The sequence below is a fragment of the Euprymna scolopes genome, chromosome 12 (genome assembly GCF_053919585.1).
Source record: "Euprymna scolopes isolate OS-2025 chromosome 12, ASM5391958v1, whole genome shotgun sequence".
NCBI lineage: Eukaryota > Metazoa > Mollusca > Cephalopoda > Sepiida > Sepiolidae > Euprymna > Euprymna scolopes.
Window position 1 is genome coordinate 143,896,327 of NC_136493.1, and position 21,836 is coordinate 143,918,162.

Here is a 21,836-nt window from a genome sequence, read left to right on the forward strand (position 1 = left end):
TTTAAAGAAAATCTGTTCAGCTGTTTCGGAGTCCATAAGGAACGAACTCATACACCGACAAAGTTGCATTTATATAATTGTAGAGATAGAGATGATCACGGAATATAATGAAAACCTTTTTTCTTAAATCTTAGTGGAAATGTATTATTTTGTTTAAACAAAAAAATACCTTTACTAAAGTTATGGTTATCTGTTGTCAAAAAAAAATTTTTTTTTAAGTGCATGAATTTATTTTTTATTTTTTTTTTATAAAAATAAAGCATCGTAAATTATAACGATTAAAAAAAATTCCATTTTTACAGGAACATTATGAAAAAGCCCCTAAAGTCTGTATTAATGAATTCGATATCACTTGAAGAAAAATTAATTTCTCGAACTACCGATATTATCATGGAATTAAGCATTGTTTATTTAATATTTCCACACAAAAATTTATCATAGCAAAAGATATTTCTACGGGTTTTTTTTTTTTTTTTTTTTGTTTTTTGTTTTGTTTTTTGTTTTTTTAATAACGTGTTTCGCATAATTTTTATTTTCCTTGCTTGCATGAATGTGAAACTTTTGGCGTAACATAATTTTTATATAATCTTAAAATAAAACCTTTTTTTAATTTAAAAGCAGGAACTTAGAAAAATAATTAAATAAAAAAAAATGGTAAAAATTAGACAAACGATAAAAATGTACGGATGCATATGTACGAGAAAAAAACAGCACCCCTACCTCCCTTTAACTACCTAAGGTCATTTTCAGACAGCCTTTCGACTGTCTGAAATGTTGGTCTTCCGTATAATCCATATGACGAGAACTTTTTCTTTTGAACAAAGCGAGAATCTCTCACTTTTGGGAGCTAATTAAGTTTTATTGATTTTTTTAAACTTTTATTTAATTCAATATCTTAAGACTTTACTAATTACCTTTGAAATAGACCCAGAAAACTAATATTTACTTTTCAAAGGATTGTTACAATGAATTTATTTAACTTTCAAATTTAGCTGAATTAGTAGTTTGTTCGCCGTGAAAACATTTTTCGTTACTTTTTTTTTTTTTTTTTTTTCACATGTACAAATATTTTTTTCCTTTTGGAAATTAACTTTAGTCTTTAATCTTTCAAATACAATCAAAACGTAGTTGGAAACCTACAAAAAATTGATAAATCAGCTTTCAAAACTATCTCTTCCTATCTTTATTCCATTATTTTTGGCCGTACCTTGCATTTGGAGTTGACATATGTACAAGCGACACACACACACACACACATACACACGAAGTTGACTCATAATTTTTGTAATTTACAGATGAATGTGCAAAATGCGATTAACACCACTTTTAAGACGCAATAATAAATTCCAAATTTAGTAAACGTGCAGAGTAGTTAACAATCGAGAAATCGTTTAAAGTTGTCTTTACACGGGAAGGGGGGGGTGAATAAATGCTTGTCGCTTAATTGTTGGGGGGCAAGTCATTACCGAAAAAAAAAATAATAATGCCTCATCCTGCCACTTATCCTAAATTGGGAGGGGGTCTTGCCATTCTGACTTAAGGTTAGTTGTCGGATAAGTCATTTTTTTCTTTACGGTCTTTTAAAAAATGAACCTCCCAACAGTTAAGCAACAGATTTTTTTGTTTTTGTTTTTTTTATCTCTAGTGGTATAAAAACTGCTTGAAACAAAATACATTTTTGGAAAAGTGTCAGCACGTTAAAAGTATGCGAGTTGATAATGAAATTTTACTGTGTTTAAAGTCATTTATTTGTTTTTCCTTTCTCTACGATTTTCGACTGTTAACTATTCTGCTCTTTTACCCCAAATTCGTATTCGACTAAAACTTTCATAGTTTCCATGTTTGCGTTACAAATGTAAAATGTTTTTCACACAACGGGAAATATCCGTTCCGGAAAGTAACCAAGAAAAAATCTTTTGAGATTTAAAATAAAAAAAAATACTATTAATTAATCTTAAGCAATGAATGCAAAATTATAATGTCGCTGTTAAACTTTGTCTAATCGCATTTTTGGTACTTATGCATTTATGTTACCGTGCTGAAATAATAACGTTATTATTTAGAAAACTATTCTCAGTATGAGGAGAGTGTTTTGTAATCCTGCTGTACTTTCACCTAACAATTTAATAAAAAAGATATCGTAAAACTTGAATTTTACTTTCTTTTTTTTTTTTTTTAAGCGCAGTAACATTATATATTTTTTATTATTAGTTAAAGTAAACAAATAGACTTTATTTCCTACAATCTTATGTATGAAACTGTTTTTCTGTTTGCATAGGTTATTAAATGAAGCGGCTAATTATTTCATATGGCTGGGAAAAACAAGATCTGAACATGTGCCTATAAAAAGCTGTCCACTCTTTAACATGTCGGCCAAGACTATACATTTCGATGAAATATCAGTGACTAATGGAATTAGAGTGGACATAAAACTAGGCTTTGGCTAAGAAGTAATCCGGTAAAGGAAGACCCGGAGCAAACAGAAGGTGCAGTGGTGCACACTTTCAAGAAGCACCAGCCAGGAGCAGAACCACATTTGATACTGAGAGAAGCAGATAGTACTTGTAACTGTAGAGCACTAGCTGTCTTCATAAAAAGGCTGTCCTGAAACAATACACAGTTAATTGTCTATTTCACATTGACTCGAAACCGCTAAACTCAATTTCTTTAACAAACTTGTCTCTTTCCCTTACGGTTTCTACCAATCATTTAATGTGTGCATGACAACCCACTCTTTTATTTTATTTATTTTTTAAGTGACTAATCGTAGACGTTAACATCCTCTGTACGGACATATATGTCGTTTAGGTTTGTGCTCTCTCTACGAATTTGACCTTCGTTCAACTGTAGTCGCGTTGGTTGGTTTAAAACGACGTTAGTTAAAATCGGCCCCTTTTTCATGAGCACATGTTCGGGCCTATTCTTTTTCTGGTACGAGTGCAGACAGTGATCCGAACGTAAATAATAACGTTATTATTTAAAAAGCCATTCTTAACATGGGGAGGGGAGGGTGTTTTGTACCTATTCTATAACCTTACAATTGAATAAAAAAAAACATCGCTTAAAAATTTAATTAAACTTGGAAATACCATTTAAAAAAATAGCGCGGATCAGTAAGTGCACTAGCACCCCTTTTCTTTGTGAATTTTCTGTATTCTCAGTCTTGTAGAATAAATAACCGATTATTATTTTAATAGCAACCAAAAGTTGTTATACACATTAACTTAAAAAATAGACCGTATTTTTTGTTTATATATATATATATATATATATATATATATATATATATATATATTCTTCCTATCCTCCGGCTATTGGATTGTCTTGATGGAAGCGTGTTCGTTTATAACAAGGCTTGTGTGTTTGCATTGCAGCGAAGTGTGGTACCAGGTGATTTAATGTAGTTAAACTTTTCTCCCTCTCTCTCCAGGGGTTACTCTGACAGAAAAAATAATAGAGAACTGATCCGTCAACATTCCCCCAATAAACCACACCTTCAGAAAGGAGGTAATGCCTGTGAAGATGACCTCTGGTTGGACTGATTCCGACAAAGTGAGGAGGGGGGGTATTTCAAGACGATCTTTACGGGCACTAAACGAGGGCTACTCCGTGGTTACGTTTTTTTGGGTTTTTTTAATCGTTAAAAAAAAAGTTCCCTCTATTCCGAAACCCTGATCTAGTGCCTCCTCTCACCCCGACCCCACACACACACACACACACAAGATTCTTAGCTTAGCTGTTTGAGGATTGGACACATTATTAAAAAGCAAAAAATATATACTATCTCCAGTTTCAGTAAATATAAAAGTTACATGTTACTAGAATGCTAAGGATGGCCACTGAGTTTTATTTCAATCTTTTTATCAACCATCTAACTAGTTCTGCAAGATGTGTTGCATTTAAAGGATTTATACCCGCCCCCTCATCTCAATGCATCAATTTCTTCAAATAGAAATTAAATGTTTGAAATAGCACAGGCCACAGCATTGCTTTCGCGCACAAAAATTGAAAAGAACTTTTCTTTTTCTTTCTCTCTCTCTCTCTCTCTCTCTCTCTCTCTCTCTCTCTCCCCCCCACCCCCATTTTTGACTAGAAGTAAAGTATCGTGTCTGTTTTGATATGTATTTCACTTCTTTCGTTCTCTTATCGGTTAGTAATTGGGAGATCCTTCTAGACCGAGACCATCCCCCCCCCCTCAATCAAAAATTCTCTTTCGGAGGGAGAAGCTTTGTCTAACTCAGTCCTTATTGGGATGCAAATACATAGGGACTCTATCCGTGTCTAATGATGAATCCATTTTTAAAAAATGTAGGGTGCTAAAGTTATTATTTTTAATACTTCTAAATGAATGTGGCACTTGTGCAGAATAGACCCCCCCCCCACACACACACACACACAAATTAATGGAGATTTCAGTTTTGATGACAAACTGGCCGAGGGATGAAGTCAATAAATTATCCGATACGAAAGTAATACTTTTTACGGATTTTTAATTTGTACCTGTTTTCAGATAAAGAATGTAACCCACTTTCTATTTTGCTAACATAGCTCCCTACTACTATTTTGCTTTATTCTTTTAATCTCTATCTCTACTATTACATAAAAGGAAACTCTTAAACAGCTGGACCGATTTTTTTATTTCATACAAATGGTACTTTATGTGCTGTTTGGCAGTGTTTTTAGGTTTTGCAATGTAATGTCTTCGATAAGCATCGATAATCGAAAACATTCGATGAAAGAAAGAACATGTGATTTTGACCAAAATTAACACACACCCTAACATCGCAAGTGCATTTGAGAAGTTTTTGTTACCGCACAAGCAGGAGAGCCCGGCATATAAAATCAACAGTAGGTTCTTTGATATGACTGGTGCGTTCGAAATAATTTTTTCTGTTTAGAGCACAGTTGAACCATGATACTGGACTTTTGAATTTTAAACTTTAATTCAAGCCATTATATAGAAAAAAATAATTTTCTAAAACCAACAGTGGGTTCTCTACAGTGCAATGTGAAATCCAATGTATTGTGGACTAAATCACTGCGGGGACGTATCACTAAATCACCACGGTGGTGCACTAGGTGTGTCAGAAATTTCGTGAAAAATAGTGAATAATTCCACCCCGTCTTTCCAAGCTTATAACTCCTCGAAAAATGTAATTTAAGCCTTTTTTTTTTTTTTTTTTTTTTTTTTTCAATTAAAGGAGCAAGGACCAAGGTTTCATTAAAAAAAAAAAAAAAAAAAGTTTTTTTGTTTTAAATTTGAATATATTATTTATTGACCTTTTCATTTGTGATATATAACACTTTGGTGAGTAAATTAATTATTTACTTTTTAATAGACATTTCAAAATTGGGAGGCGTGAATTATTCGACCCCCTGTCTTTCCAAACTTATAATTACTCGAAAAATGTAATTCAAGCTCAAATTTTTTTTTTCAATTAAAGGACCAAGGTTTCATTTAAAAAAAAAAAAAAAAAAAAAAAAAAAACAACGTGGTTTAAAAAAAAAAGTTTTAAACTTCGAACTTTAAAGGTAAATTTCTAAAAAAAAAAAAAAAAAAAAAAAAAAAAAACTACTTTTTTTTTTTAATTTGAATATATTATTTATTGACCTTTTTTCTCTTTGTGATATATAACTTTGGTGAGTAAATTAATTATTTATTTTTTAATAGACACTTGAAAATGGGGGGGGCGTGAATTTAAAAAAAAAAACGTTTGTCTAAAATAGTATATTCGGTTTATTGGAAATAGTATAAAGTTTCACATTGACCCTGAAAATATCGTAAAAATAGAATCCATAGAAAAATTTTGATAGATTTTTAAAGTTTAAAAATTGAAAAATATTGAGTTCGTAAAAGTCATTACTGTTCAAAAAAACAAAAAATTCTATTACTTTTAAAACAACTTTAATAGTTTATTTTGGAAGTATAATCCATAAAGAAAATAAACAACCCACTTTTAAAAGAGAAATTACGAGTTTTTTATATTTTATTCGCAGTTTCATGTTAGGGTGTCAAAAATTCCTACAAAAATTCTGATACACCTAGTGCTTATGCAGAATGCGGACTTATTTTTAGCTATGGTTTTAAAGTTAAATTCAATTTAAAAGTCCACTCCTCCATGTTAAGAATGGGTTTCTAAATAACGTTATTCCAACACTGATTTTGTATTTCTGCAGAAATACAAAATCAAATACCATTTCAACTAATATAAGTGTTCTTCTACAGCTTAAGGACACAGGTAGTAAATATAACTTGTGATAAAGAAACCGAATGGAACGTAGTCATATTTGTGCAGACCGCGCACTTGTGGCATATTTGTGTATCGGCCTGCGACAAGGAACTTTAATCAATGTCGTAAGCATTATTAGTCACCATTTTTTTTTTTTTTTTTAATGCTACAGAAAATGACCCTCTCTTATATTACAATAATTACTTTGTGGTAATTGCGACAATTGCTAACCCGATATTCGCTCGATATATATATTTGTTGGCAATAGTTGACCCGACCACCTGCTTTTTAATGAAGGCAAAAACCCAGTTGAGCAGTGAGCACTGACATTCTTCGTTGAGAGCAGCGCCCACATTTTCCAATTGTAAAAAAAAAAAAAAAAAAAAAAAAAACTGGATAGAATGACTAACAGAGTTGGTAGTTGAATAACAACAATCTTGCTGCACGTTTGGCTATTTCGGTGACTTCGTTCGTGGACAAGTACAGGCAACGGCCTTTATCATATTTTCGCAGGTTAGTAACACCACATTCGATAAATTGTATTTTACTCATTTTTCACAATGAAAAGGGGCTGGGATGCATCCACCTGGTATGCGATTTTCTTAAAATGTCACATTCCATTTTTTGTTCTAAATTTTGGTACTTTTACAGAATTTGAATCAAACTTTTTTTTTTTTCTTACCCCTAAAATAAGTTTACTTTAACAAAAGTCTATTCGGTTTAAATTCTGTAGAAGCACCGATATTTAGAATCCGGGCTAGGGTCAATGTCTGTTCTATCTTCTTCGGAGAAATTTTTTCGAAGAGTGCCACTTTTGGGGGTGAAAGCTGGATATCTCCCACATTAAAAAGAAGGGTCTAAATTTTGCCTTCTTGAAAGGTAAGTTAAAAGGGACTGCATTGTCTGAAGTTTTTATTTTTCATAAAATGATTTCGCCGTTTCCCTATTTTTACGCTACACATTGTCAAATTTCTAAAATTTCGTTATGAGCAACTTGAGTGCAATCAAGTGAAAATATTCAAAATCCTGCTGTTACTTGATTCAAATGATCGGCGTGAATCATCACACATCAAATATTTCCATGTACTTTATCGATTCAATTGTAGAACTAGGACTTCTCTCTTGTTTAAAGTAATGATAATTAAAGATGAAGATGCTCGTTTGGAAAAATGCAAGATTAATGACGATCTTAATTAAGTTGCCCATGATTCTTCTCTCTAGGAAAATAGTTCAACCTATTTTCTGATATCCGTTTTGGGTACTTTTTCAGTTTACAAACCGTGCTGCTGAACTAATAACTTCATTTAGAAACACATTTTGGTACTCGTACAGAGTGGATCCGTGCTGAAATAATAACGTTGTTATTTAAAAAGCCATTCTTAACATGGGGAGGGTGTTTTGTACTTTTTCTGTACTTTAACCTTACAATTGAATAAAAAAAAAAAAAAAAACTTTAATTAAACGTGGAAATACGATTTAAAAAAATAGCACAGATCACTCACTCTCTGCGTTAGCACCCACATTTTTACTATGTGGACTGGAGAGGGGGGGGCTGTAGTGTATTAACTATTTTGTACTTTTTATAACAATTTAATAAACCAGATACTGTAAAAAACTTGAAAATCACATTTAAAAAAAAATAGCACGATATGTAAACTGCAGAAGTACCTTTGTTGGTACACCTTCCAATTTTAATAATTTATCCCATTTTATAAATTGATTGTTGGTTTTCACTTTTGTTTGTTTTTTTTTTGGGGGGGGGTCTCGTTGACGGCATCTTTGATTCTATCGAATTATCGATTATATTAAAACAATAATTTTAAATTGTGTTCAATTTGGTGTTTCTTCTAAACCGAAAAAGTTTTAGCAAACATGTTTATATGAATCCATCCTGTAAAATTCTTTCAGTAAAATCCGGTAATGAGTTACAACACTCGAAAGGCAAGCACACAAAGTTAAAACCAGCTTCCAGGAAGAAACGAAAAAATACATAGTACAATACAATGAAACAATATAAAAGTATTAAAGTGTCGTTTCTGTTTCTGAAACTTGATTTTCATTTTGTGTAGTTAGTTGTAAATTACTACCGGATTTTACGACTATTGAACGTGGATGGTGTTTAAACTCGCACTCCCCCAAAATGGTTGCGATTAAAATTGTTAAATTTACAATTTCAGGAGTTTAAAAAGTTAGATTAGAATATTATTTAAAATAGAATTTAAATTAGAATTTTATTTAAAAACAAGATCGATTTGTCTTTTAACAAATTCGATCGAAAACTAAGCAAAAAAAATTCGACTATCGCTCTGATTGAGTGCAATTTTGTTACAAGTAACAAAATCCTTTTACACATATCAAATTCTTTTAAATATTTTATTCGACTGCAATGTTTTTACAATGTTTTTTCTTTTAATAAGATCAAGTTGCTGTTTTTTTTTTGTTTTTTTTTGGGGGGGGGGTTTCATTTCATATGAGCAACTGACTCCACCCTTTTCCATCAGCATTTTACAAATCATCATTTATTTTACTACTACTTTCTTTCTCTCCATTCACGAATGTTTCTGTACTTCCCTCACTTTAACCCTAATCTCCCCCCTCTATCTACATTTTGTACAACTCTCCCCCACCTATCCCATAATATACACACACGTCCTCTTTCCATCTTCTTCTGGCTGTTGTTCGGATGATTTCGTGCCTGTTTTTCTTTCCAACTCTACCAAATTGGCAATTCTGTTTCTCTTCTTCAGATTGCCTCCTCTCACTACCTCCCACAGCTTATCCACCACCCTCCCAGCCCTTAGCTTCCCATTCATAAAATAATTCCCACACGCCCTTTCCATGCATTCTTATTTTGCTTGTAACACTTTTTTTTTTCTTTTTCATTCAAGGTTTTTTTTTTTTTTTAACACAATTGCTGCTCTTCTAGTCGAAGGAAACTTAGAATAAGTTGAACAAGCGGTGTTATGTAATGGGCTCGGCGTATTGGGTTCGAGTTTTGTCGGGCCGACTGCATAATTTTACTAGTACCAGTAGGGAAAAATTTAAATCCAGAAGAAATTCGACGAAATTTTAACGGTCCCTTTACACTCACGTCGCGCGTACGTTTTTGCATCTCTCTCCCTCCCTCTTTTCTTTTTTACATTTTAGTGTTTTTACTAAAGTTTCTAGGAACACTATACACTGGATTGTTCGTGGCTGACTAGTTTCACCATAAATCGATAAATGAGACTAGACTCTCGAGCCTTAAAAGTACACCTTCGTCCATTCAGTCTCGAAAAACAATGGATATCCCATGTAAGGGAGCTTGCACGTGTAATAATGAGGCAAGGATTGCACAATCCCAACCACGCCTTTCTTGAATCAGCACTACAAGGGCAAGTCCAGGACGACTGGAAACACTGCCGAGATAAGCGGAGAGCACATACAGCACCTGGAATTCTCAAATGGTTACCTATTTTAGTACTGACCAGGATCAACGTTGATTAACTTTGCTGATCTAACGGGAACCACTTTGTCATACTTGGAAGTAAAACCCCGAGAGAACATTAGTCTTTCTCTTCTAACACTAGTATTGTTTCCAATTGTCTTGGACCTATTCTTTCCATTCTATCCGAGTACTGTCGCTTCTTCTGTAGAAGTGAAATTAGTACTTGCGTACACCCTTGCTTCACTGTGCTCTCCACACGGGCACCTTTTTGGTATCCGTTATTTTGAAAGACAATGGATACCATAACTTTTTTTTCTTTTTTTTAATAAAACTTGCAGAGAATAAAAGTGGAACGGAAATTTAAATTTCGTTCCGTTTGAAATTTGGTACATTTTTACATTACGTCCAACTCATCATTCACATTCGACATGTCAACTTTTATAGTATGCTGACAAGGTTAGGGGTGTCTATTCCGAAAGCATTTCTAATATGGGGAGGTTGGGGTGTTTATTCGTTGTAAACGTACCCGAAAACCTATAAAATATATACATTATGGAAAAAATAAAAAGTATACCAAAGTGATTTTTTTTTTTTTTTATACATAAAAAAAGACGTTTGGATGGGGGGGGGCACATAAAAAAAGATTAAAACGGAAGGAAATTTAAATTTCCGTTCCATATTTACAACAACCGAAGCAGCACATACGCTGCAAGTTCCCCCCCCCCCCACTTTTAGAGATTAAATTTAGGCTTTAATCTTTCAAACACCATCAAATAGTGATCGGAAACTTATTAAACAAAAATTATAAGCGGGCTTTCAAAACCATGGTCTGTATCAGTTTTATGATTAAATTGCACGTACCTAGAAAAGAGGCATGAAACATTAGTTCCGTCTATTCTATTCTGTTATGTTTGATCAGAAATGTTTCAATCTTGTCTTATCCAGTATGCCTCATTTGCAAGAACTCTACACATTAAAAATTGACATTTGTTTAAATTTGTCACCGTGTGTATGGGGGAAAGGGAGGGGGGCCATGTGCATTCCTTCGCATGTGAAGGTGAAGGTCGATAATTTTAAACATTCACTTCAGACTAGGATAAAAATGTATCTGTTCTGTCCTCGGTCGGAGGAGAAATCCTCCTTGACTAAGGCAATTTAAAAAAATTTTTGTTGTATTCACATATCTTTCTGGGAAGGTTAATATTCCCATATATAATTATATATTATATATAATCTAACTTTACCTTCGTGAGAAGGTAAATAAATACTGTTTTTTTTCTTTAAAATTCAAATCGGAAATTTTCTAATCGGTAGCTTTCCCTCACAGCATACGCTTTATTCAACCAATTCTGTCGTCATTGGCAGATTTGCCCATTCCTGCTGCTCCTGATTGCTACACAAAACAATAGCTTATTCCTTCTACAATTGTACAATTGTTTTTCTACTGTCTCACTTTTTTGTGGGTTTAAAATTAGTCAAAAAAAAGTTACTTTTTTTGTTGTTCTACTTAAGATTCGTAAATGAAGGTAAACAATCACATTTCAAATTAGCATTTGATACTTTTATCGTATCAATTATCCAAACTGCAAGTGCAATTCTGTCCTCAGTCAAGTTGGGGATACTGATGCAATTTTGAATCCAGGGTGTGCCTTTAGCAACTGACCCCCCACACACACACACACACTCTCACGACTACACGCACACACATAAAAAAAAAACGACCTTGTTTTAATTTTGCCGTCATGAAGAAGCAAATAAATAGTTTCTTTTGCTCGTTAGAAGTTAACAGCAAAGTATCGTGGCTCGTGTGTGCTTTTAAACCAAATGGGCAATATTAATTTTCCAACATGACACTATCGTATCAAAAAAAGGTAAATGAGTTCGAAGGGGGCAAACAGCGTGTTAAAAAATTCGAAAGATCAAAGTGTAGTATCTGTTCTTGGCCTTCGGGCCGGGATCAAAGTGTAGTATCTGTTCCGGCAGATGCTGCACTTAAGATAATTTGTACCAGTCAATGGAGGGGAAACCCTCTATACTGGGACAATTATTATTTTTGGTAACCAGAGTGACCCCTTTTAGGGGAGCTGGTTTTTACCTCACATTAAAAACGGCCTTGTGCCTAATTTGCTCAGTGGGGGAGCAAATAAACACCATCTGTTCTTCAGATGATTGCTGCAGTGCTGCACTTCTATTTCTTCTCTTTCGGTGGAGGAGAAATCCTTCACGACTGAGACAATTTTTATTTTTGTACCTTTTCTCCACGTTAAAAAACGACCCTGGTGTCTAACTCTGTCCCGTGAGGAGGCATAGTATATATATATATATATATATATACACACACACACACACACACAAAGAACATTTTGGAGTTGAAATCAATCTAGTATTACGTATTCGGGGTGGGGATACTTTTATTTTTCTTAGGCGATACGGGAAAAAATATCTCGATATAACGTAAGGCTCCATTTTTTTTTTTTTTTCTCTCTTTTTTTATTCTCGTTATATTTATTTAAACCTGTTTTTTTTTTTTTTTTTTTTTTTCGATTACATGCTCATGAAATAGTTCCTTCTCATATAATAAAACGGAGGGGTACATGCATCTTATCACCGCACTGAAATATTTAGAAAGCCATTCTTAACATCGAGTGTTTTGTAACTATTCTGTACTTTCACCTAACAATTTAATAAACAAAAATATCGGAAAAATTGAATTTAACTTTGAAATACTGTTAAAAAAAAAAATAGCGCATAACTTATGCAATGTAATTCAAGCCCTAATTTTTTTTTCAATTAAAGGACCAAGGTTCCATTAAAAAAAAAAAACAAAAAAAAAAAAACAAATAACGTGGTTTAAAAAAAGGTTTTAAACTTCAAACTTTACAGGTAAAATTCTACAAGAACACTATTTTTTTTTTTTTTAATTTTAATATATTATGTATTGACCTTTTCTCTTCAATTTGTGAGTAAATTATTTACTTTCGGGTTACTAAATTAAGTATTTACTTTTTAATAGACACTTAAAAATTGGGATTGGGGGGGGTCGTGAATTTAAAAAAAAAAACGTTTGTCTAAAATATTATATTCGATTTATTGGAAAGAGCATAAAATTTCACATTGACCCTGAAAATATCGTAAAAATAGAATCAATAGAAAAATTTTGATAGATTTTTAAAATTTAAAAATTGAAAAATATTGAGTTCGGAAAATTCATTACTGTTTAAAAAAAAAAAAAATATTTCTATTACTTTTAAAACAACTGTAATAGTTTATTTTGGAAGTATAATCCATAAAGAAAATAAATAACCCACTTTTAACAGAGAAATTCCGAGATTTTTATATTGTATTCGCAGTTTCGTGTTAGGGGTGTCAAAAATTCCTACAAAAATTCTGATACTGCTAGCGCATAAGCACCAAAAAATAGTAATATAATCATATAGGCACGAGTAAGGAACCATTTCTTTGGTTTTTAGTTTGGATTTGGAAAATGCATGGCAGGGGCAGACAGAATCAGAAAATCTCAATAAATGCGTGTTATTTTTTTTATTTTTTGTTATACATTTATTGAATTACAGTAAATATAAGAAAATTCTAACATAGATGGAAAAAAAAAATCTGAAAATTTCGAAAGTTTTTTTTTTTTTTGAGAAAATTTTTGTTACTTTATATTTTATATAAATTAAGAATTTGTTTTTTAACACAAAAAGATAATTTTGTTCGTAAAACATTCAAAATTCTAGAATCTTCGTTACTAACAAAATAAAAATACTCACTAAACTTTATTGTTTGTAAGGAATCAATGAAATTTGTAAATTTATAATTATTTTTGTACATGCATTAAATGCGTGTGAATTTTGTGAGAACTTTTTTTCCCCAAAAAAATTTCAATTTTTGTAACGGTGAAAAACTTTGAAAGTTATCAAAATAAAATGATCAGTTTTCGTAACAGTTAAAATTCTGAAACTTAACATAAATTTAATATAAGTAATCAAGTGTGAGTTTTTATTTACATGAGATCCTGTCCTAAAAAAAAAAAAAAAAAACGTAAAAAAAACAGTGATGGTGATAGGACTCTGGGTCTATTTTGCGCCATTTCACTGCCTCCGTTGTCGCGGCGCGCAATAGTGTTTTCTTACCTGATGCGTACGCGCGTAGTAGAGTGACGTGTTACATCACGGAGGAATCTTTAGCAGACATTTGAAATAAGAAAGTTTTCGAAAATAATGGTTTATTGTGTGTGTGTGTGTGTGTGTGTGTGTGTGTGTGTGTGTGTGTGGTTACGTATTTTTTAATGCTTTTTAATTTGATCGAAAAAGTTTAGTTTTCACAAGCGGTTTAAAAAATCGGTACTCATACAGAGAGTGATCTGTGCTGAAATAATAACGTTATTATTTAAAAAGCCATTCTTAACATGGGGAAAGTAAGATGTTTTGTACCTATTCTGTACTTTAACCTTACAATTGAATAAAAAAAAAAAAAAAACTTTAATTAAACGTTGAAATACGATTAAAAAAAAATAGCGCGGAGGTGTATCAAAAATTTGGAGGAATTGTTGACACCCCTAACAGAAAGCTGCGAACAAAATATAAAAAAAAACTCGTAATTTCTCTTTAAAGTGGGTTGTTTATTTTCTGTATGGGATATACTCCCAAAATAAACTATTAAAGTTGTTTAAAAAAAATAGAAATATTATTTTTTATTTTTTAAAAAACAGTGTTTACAAAATGCCGGTGCGCCTTCATGCAGCCATTTTTTTACATAATGAAATCAATAGAATTTTACAACTTAAATATTTTTTAATTTTTAAAATTTAAAAATCTATCAAAATTTTTGTATGGGTTCAATTTTTACGATATTTTCCGGGTCAATGTGAAATTTTATGCTCTTTCCAATAGACCAAATATAATATTTTAGAGAAATGTTTTTTCAAATTCACCCACCCACCCCCATTTTGAAATATCTATTAACATTTTAATAATTAATTTGTGCCAAAGTTTTATATATCACAAATTGAAAATAAAAGATCAATAAAGAAAATATTCTAATTTAAAACAAAAAAAAGTTTTTTTGAAATTTACCTGTAAAGTCCGAAGTGTAAAACCTTTTTTTTTTTTTTTCTAACCAGGTTGATTTTTTTTTAATGAAAGCTCATGTTCTGCTTACATCGTCAAGTAAATACCAAACGCTGACGGAAAATATTTCTATTTCATTGCATGTTTTCTTTTTTTTTTTTTAGATATTTAAAAAAAAAAAAAAAAATTAGTCGATAAAGAAGTATTAAAATATATCAATTAAAAACTCGTGTATTTCATTAAAAGAATTTTTTTTTTAATCGACGAAGCGGATTTTTTGTTCTAGGGGAAAAACTTAAGTGAATGTTTGTTTCCTTTTTAACTACGGAAGATGAAAAACACTAATTTTGGTTAACACACGCAATAAAAAGACATTATTTATGTCCTTTGGGCGAATCCGTACTTCATAAATTTCATTTTAGCAGCAGCAGGTATTTACAGATTCGCGCAAAACATGTTACGAAAATGCGATTTTCTATGACCCTCGCTTTAAAAAATCCTTTTATTTAAAAAATATATGGAATTTAAAATATAAATATGGATAAATTCTTAACAATGAAGAATGTAACTACCCATTTAATAGTACTTTTTTTTTAGGTAAGTGATTTTTTGCCATTTATGTACATATATATAAGCAAGTCAAAATATGTTGATTCTCTGTATATTTTTTTAAAAAAAACCGCCTTAAAAAAACAAATATTGCATAATTTGCTATTAAACTTGTTATTTTTTTTAAATTTGGTCTTTGCTCCTTTAATTGAAAAAACATTAGTTTGAATTACATTTTTCAAGTAGTTATAAGCTTCGAAAAATAGTTGAATTATTAAAGTTCTGATCATCATTTTTAATGGTCACTTTCTGATACACATCACTCTTTGCACCAAAAAATCAACTAATGTTTAGATTTTCACGATTTTTTTTCTACTTATTCATTTTTTGTTTTGTTCTTTTTTATATTTAAAATACACTTTTGACGATATTTTGCGCTGACAAACCCAGTAGTTCGTCCGTTTAAAAGTTGCTTTAGTACTTGTACAGTTTAATCAAGACATTAAAAAATGAAAATATCGAAAAAGGTTATATTGTACGTATCCGTTATGGACTGAAGATCTCCGAAAAAAAATTTCACTTAATTTAATCGTGTAGGTTTTTTTTTTTTTTTTTTTTACAGCGGAAAGACACGTTTTTATGACAGCATGGTGGAGGCAGACATCTTGGAGTTTTTCTTAATTTTTGTTTGGAGTTTACAAGCACTACAGGGAGATAACTCCAGTTAAAGCGCCGACACTCCCTCCCCATCTTTAATACTAGCTTTTCTTCCTAAAAATCGAACCTTTTGCTCGGTATCATAACAAATTTTTTCGCTGTAAAACAAAAACTGCTTGATAAAATTAAGTGAATTTTTTTTTTTTTTAATTTTTTTGAGAACTTCATTCCATAACGGATACTTACAATTTAAACTTTTTTCGATATTTTCATTTTTTAATGTCTTGATTAAACTGTACAAGTACCGTTGGGTTAATAGCAAATCAACAGCAGAAACAAATAATTTAGTCGTACTTTTTAGTAAAACGCTAGAAGTCTCAGAAGTCGCCATTAAAAAAGGAGTGATTAATAATACTCGCTATCCTTCGAAGCTTATAACAATATACATAATGTAATTTAAACCCTAATTTTTTTTCAATAAAAGGAGCAAAGACCAAACTTTGAAATGATAAAAGGTTTTATCGAAAAATATACGATATATATTTTTTTAATCGGTTTTCTTTAAAAAAGATTTCACAAAATTCATCAAATTTTAACTTAATCTAAATATAATAAATATATATAAATTCAAAAAATCGCTTACCTATATAAAATACTAATCAATGGATGCTTCCATTCTTCATTAATGAGAATTTATCCATATTTATATTCCATTTATTTTTTCAATAAAAGAATTTCTATTTCTTGAAACAACTATTTGAAAAGACCGCTATTACGTAAGAATTAATCGGTGTTAGCCAGCCGGCATTTTCTTGCCTTTCTTCCTGTTTTGAAATACGGATGGATAAAAGGGCTTATAAAACGTAAAAACAACACATACGCGTGAAGAAATATGTGTCACCGTAGTGGAAAAATGATCACATTTATCAGTTTTTGCTTTTAAAAAAATAAAAAAACACTCGACGAATTTTCGATTTTTTTTTTTTTTTTTTTTTTTTTTTTTTTTCTTCCTTCTTCTCCTCTCAAACAAGTACATGAGTTTTTGATTTGATATTTTATTTCTTCTTCATGGAGTGAATTTTTTTTTTTTTTAATATCTAACAAATAAAAAAAATTGAATAAAATAGAAATAATTGTAATTGTACGAAATTTTCTGGACAATATAACAAGATTATAAGGTTTCACTTAAAAAATTCAACTTTTTTTAATTTTTTTTTTTTTAAGGTTTTAAACTTTGGACGTTATAGGTAAATTTGCAAATAACTATTCTTTTTTTGTTTGTTTTAAATTAGCTTATTTTATTTATTGGTCTTTTATCTTCAATTTGTGATATATAAATTTGAGGTGAAAAAATATATTTTCATTTGAATAGATATTTCAAAATGGGGGGGGGGGTAAAAAACCCGCTTGTCTAGAATATTATATTCGGTTTATTGGAAAGAGCATAAAATTTCACATTGACCCTGAAAATATCATAAAAATTAACCATTAGAAAAATTTTGATAGATTTTTAAAGTTTAAAAATTGAAAAAAAATTTAACTCATAAAATTACATTTATTTCATTCCGTAAAAAAAATGGCTGCATGAACGCGCGCAGGCACTTTGTAAACACTGTTTTTTAAAAAATAAAAAAATAATATTTCTATTATTTTTTAAACAACTTTAATAGTTTATTTTGGAAGTATATTCCATAAAGAAAATAAACAACCCACTTTAAATGGAGAAATTACGAGTTGTGTGTTTTTGGTTTTTTTTTTTTTCCCCGCAGTTTTGTGTTAGGGGTGTCACAAATTCCAAAAAAATTCTGACACACCTAGTAAAGTGCCTTATGTACGACTAAATTTCGGCACGACTAAAATGTCTGATCGGCTGGTTTCATTAAAAATATGACTAAGATTATGGCCGATCAATGTAGGACTGACTGCTTCTGCTGTTTGTCATATAGAAACGTGTAAAGTTGCTTGATTCAGAAGCAGCCGAATCGGGAATTTAAGTTGTACCGAATTTAAGTTGTACCGAATTTAAGTCATGCATAGGGAGCATTACTAAAAATGCACGATTATTTGCTCCCTGCTACTGATTATTAAAGCAATTTCGACACGAACGTACTACAGGGTTTGTCAGCGCAAAATATTGTAAAAATCTGTTGTGATATTGATATAAACAATAAAATGAATTTACTCACAAGTTTCAGTCGAGAGGTTATTTTTTAGCAAATACATTTTTAAATATTTACATTTTTATTACATTTAGTACTGGCAATTCAACCCAGCTTTGTACTGTTCATAACTTTTTGTGCATAAAAAGTCTGCGTATGTACGGTAATGCCTTTCTATCTAATAGGCTTCCTTAACTGCCATAGAGAAAAGTTGGTAGAGACAGCAGAGGTCAAATGTTTTTTAACTTTGACCCCAATTTTGACCGCTTAACATTTGTTTTGGCTCAAATCAAATTAAAAATGTTTGACCCATGTCTAAGTAACCTACATCTAAAATTTCAAGTGTTTAGACCCAAAATTGGCAGAGGAATTTGGTAGAGCCTGCAAAGGTCAACTCTTTCAACTCTGAACTCTTAGCAGCCAAATTTTCGCCTAAAAACTGATTTAAAAGCTTGCGGCATGTCTGAATAGCCTTTATTTAAAATGTTTAGCCCCATACTTGGCTTAACAAGATTAAACACTTTTATATATCTTTTTTAAACAATATATACAGGACTTTTTTAATTTTTCAACTATTTTAAAAGAATAAACAGTTTTTTTATTAATTTTAAGCAGAATTATTTTGGGCGCTCCTACACTATTGGGACAAAATTTCGGAAATCGTAATACTGAATGTTATACGAAAACAATGGTATCTACGTTTTCCTCGTACTTTTAAGATGATTATACTGAAAAGATTATACTGAAAAAATTACGAAAATCGATAAGGTATAAAATTATTAAAGAAAATAAAAATCGAATTTTAAGAAAACGGTTGTATTTGCTTATGTAAGACATGGGAGAGTTTAAAAGGGAGGTAAATTTCCATTTCGATATGAAAAAAAATGGCTGCAATTTTTCACCTGCTTCCACGAATACAGTTGTTTAGTTTAATAATTCAATGATATTCAGGTAGTTTCGACTGCATAATTTGGAAGCTAACATTGTAATTTATTAGAATTAACAAAAAAAAAAATCAGTAGAAACCATTGTTTTTTTTTCTCTAAAAACTCCACTTATTGACTACAAAATTTCGTTCTGATAGTGTAGAAGCGCTCCCTCTTTAAAAGAAAAAGTTTTAAACAATATAAAAACTTTTTATGATTTTAAACAATATAAACCTTTTTTTAAATTTAATTTTCACCAATATAAACTTTTTTTATGTTTAATTTTTAACAATATAAATAGAACTTTGGTGCTAATGTATTTTTGGTACCGCGCTATTTTATTTATTTTTCAGATTAAATTCAAGTTTCACAATATCTTTTTATCATTAAATTGTTAGGTGGTAGCACAGAATAGTTACAAAACACCCTCCCTATGTTAAGAATGGCTTTCTAAATAATGTTATTATTTTAGCATGGTACCATAAACACATAAGTACTGAACTTTTTATAATTTTACATGCTAAAATTTTACTTAGTTTCCATCTTACAACTTTTAAATACTTAAATCATTCGTTGACATCGATGCTGATGACACGACCATCTATGGCAACACATCAAAGACCATAATAGACAAAGTTCTCTTTGATTCTCTCTCCTCTGATCTTGAGCGCATGGTACAGTGGGGGAGGATGGATTTAAAACCAAGCTTCTTTCTTTACGTCATCAATCTCCATCGGGCATCAATTGAAATAGATGGCTCTCGTCTAGGGGAGGCTCCATGTTTTGATAAGCTTCTGGGATTGACCTTTACTCCTGACCTGAAATGGAACACGTACATCAAGTCTGTTGCCAAATTCACTGGAAAAATGGTAGGATCCTTCTACCGCTCCAGAAGATATCTCACTGCTGATGCGATTCTCTACTTATATAAAAGCCAAGGATGGAGTACTGCTGGGCAGGAGCTGCTAAAAACAGCCTATCCTGCCTTGACAGAGTACAAAATAGACTTCGTGGTTTAGTGGGGGATGCCCTTTTATCTTCCCTCCAACCTCTCTCCCACAGAAGAGATGTTGTGAGCCTGTCTTTGTTTTATCGTTATTTCCATGGCAAGTGCTCGTCTGAACTCCAATCTCTGGTCCTCCCTCGCCAATCTTTCAAGAAAAACACCCGTCTAGCTGAAACCACCGTCAATAAATTTCCCCATTCTTTATCTGTGCCTAAATCAAAACATAGATTCCATGAACAAAACTTCTTTCTTAAAAGTGCACGCCTGTGGAACTCTCTTCCATTTGCCTGTTTCCCACCTAACTACAACTTGGATGTCTTCAAGTCCAACATAAACAAATTCCTGATAAACCATCCCCTTAAGTAAGACACTTTATCAAATCTCCATTACTAACGGTTACTACGATATTATCCCATTGATTACTGTACACGCAATAACCCTTATCCCCGAGTGGCTTCCTGGCCTTGATAAGTGGTGACTACCATGTGAAAAAAAAGAAAAAAAACGAGAGAAAGGTTTTCGGATATGCTGAAAACGAATATTCCATTTAAATTTTCCGCAAATAAGTAGTTTTATGAATATTGAGCAATATAATTTTTGTATTTGTGGTGGCCAGGCTATATAATTTTGAAAGACGTATTGTTCACGGACCTTTTCCAATTTTAATTTTTAGCAAACAATATAAATCTTTTTTACATTTTAATTTTGAAAGAGGAAAAAATAATAAATTTCAAATTTTTTCCAAAAAATTGAAAATAATTGAAAATTAATAAATTGCAATAGAATACTCATGTGGTTTAATAATCACGTGATTCAATTTTGAATTAGAAAAAATCACATTACTTAAAATTATAAAAAGTTCTATTTATATTGCTTTTAATTAGAATAAAAAGGGTTTCATACTTTACAATTATAAAAATTCTGTTCATATGTAAATTTGTTATGTTCCGATAATTTAATATTTCTATTTCTATTGTTTATCATTAAAAAAGGTATTCATTGTTTAAAATTATTTACAAAATGTTTAGATTATTTTCATGGTAACGTCACGGTGACTACAGGCATTTAGTTCCTTTTAAGCGATAAAGGCTTCGAGGTTATTTTTCCACCTAAACTCCAGTCTTACAAAAAATTAACTTAATTGCAAGTGGTTTTTTTATTTACAACGAAAAAACAATGTTATGATACCGAGCAAAAGGTTCGATTTTTAGGAAGAAAAGCTAGTATTAAAGATGGGGAGGGAGTGTTGACGCTTTAAACTGAGTTATCTCCCCGTGGCGTTTCTAAAATCCAAAAAAAAAACAAAAAAAACTACTCGATCAAATTAAGTGATTTTTTTTTTTTTTTTTTTTTTTTTTTTTTTTTTTCTCGATCTTCAGTTCAGAACAGATACATACAATATAACCTTTTTTCGATATTTTTATTTTTTAATGCCTGGATTAAACTGTACAAGTACTGGAATTTGGTTCATTTAACGAAATGTTTACAAGCTAGTGAAATTAAATTCTGTCAAAAGCTAAGCGATATGAAATTATAAGAAACTATCTTATAAACACCGTTTGGTTAACTTTTCGTTCCTCAGTCATTGAAGAAATCCTTCTAGATTGGGAACAATGGACGTGTTTTAATAAATAGACAGCAAAACAAAAAAAGTGTTTTTAAAGAAACTTTTGTTCTGTATTGATTTATTCGGACTTGAAATTAAAATAAAATTTCGTGTTTTTCAACATTTTCAGTTTTCTTTTTTTTTTTAACACTTAAATATACATTTTATTCCATTTAACGATTAATTTTGGCCTATTATCTTTCAAAC

At 31.1% G+C, this 21,836-nt stretch overlaps 1 protein-coding gene across 34 annotated transcripts in view; it reads left to right on the plus strand.

Annotated features, from left to right (window-relative positions):
* The window catches only part of LOC145291518 (RNA-binding motif, single-stranded-interacting protein 3-like), a 553,599-nt gene that overhangs the window by 434,866 nt on the left and 96,897 nt on the right, over positions 1-21,836 (plus strand). For 6 of the 34 annotated variants that reach the window (XR_013869448.1, XR_013869449.1, XR_013869450.1 and 3 more), the window contains exon 1: positions 6,605-6,743. The exons of the other annotated variants lie outside the window; for them this stretch is intronic. The gene's annotated coding sequence lies outside the window, so the exon portion shown is untranslated. Of the gene's footprint in view, positions 1-6,604; positions 6,744-21,836 lie in introns of those variants that run through there. 34 annotated transcript variants of the gene reach the window in all.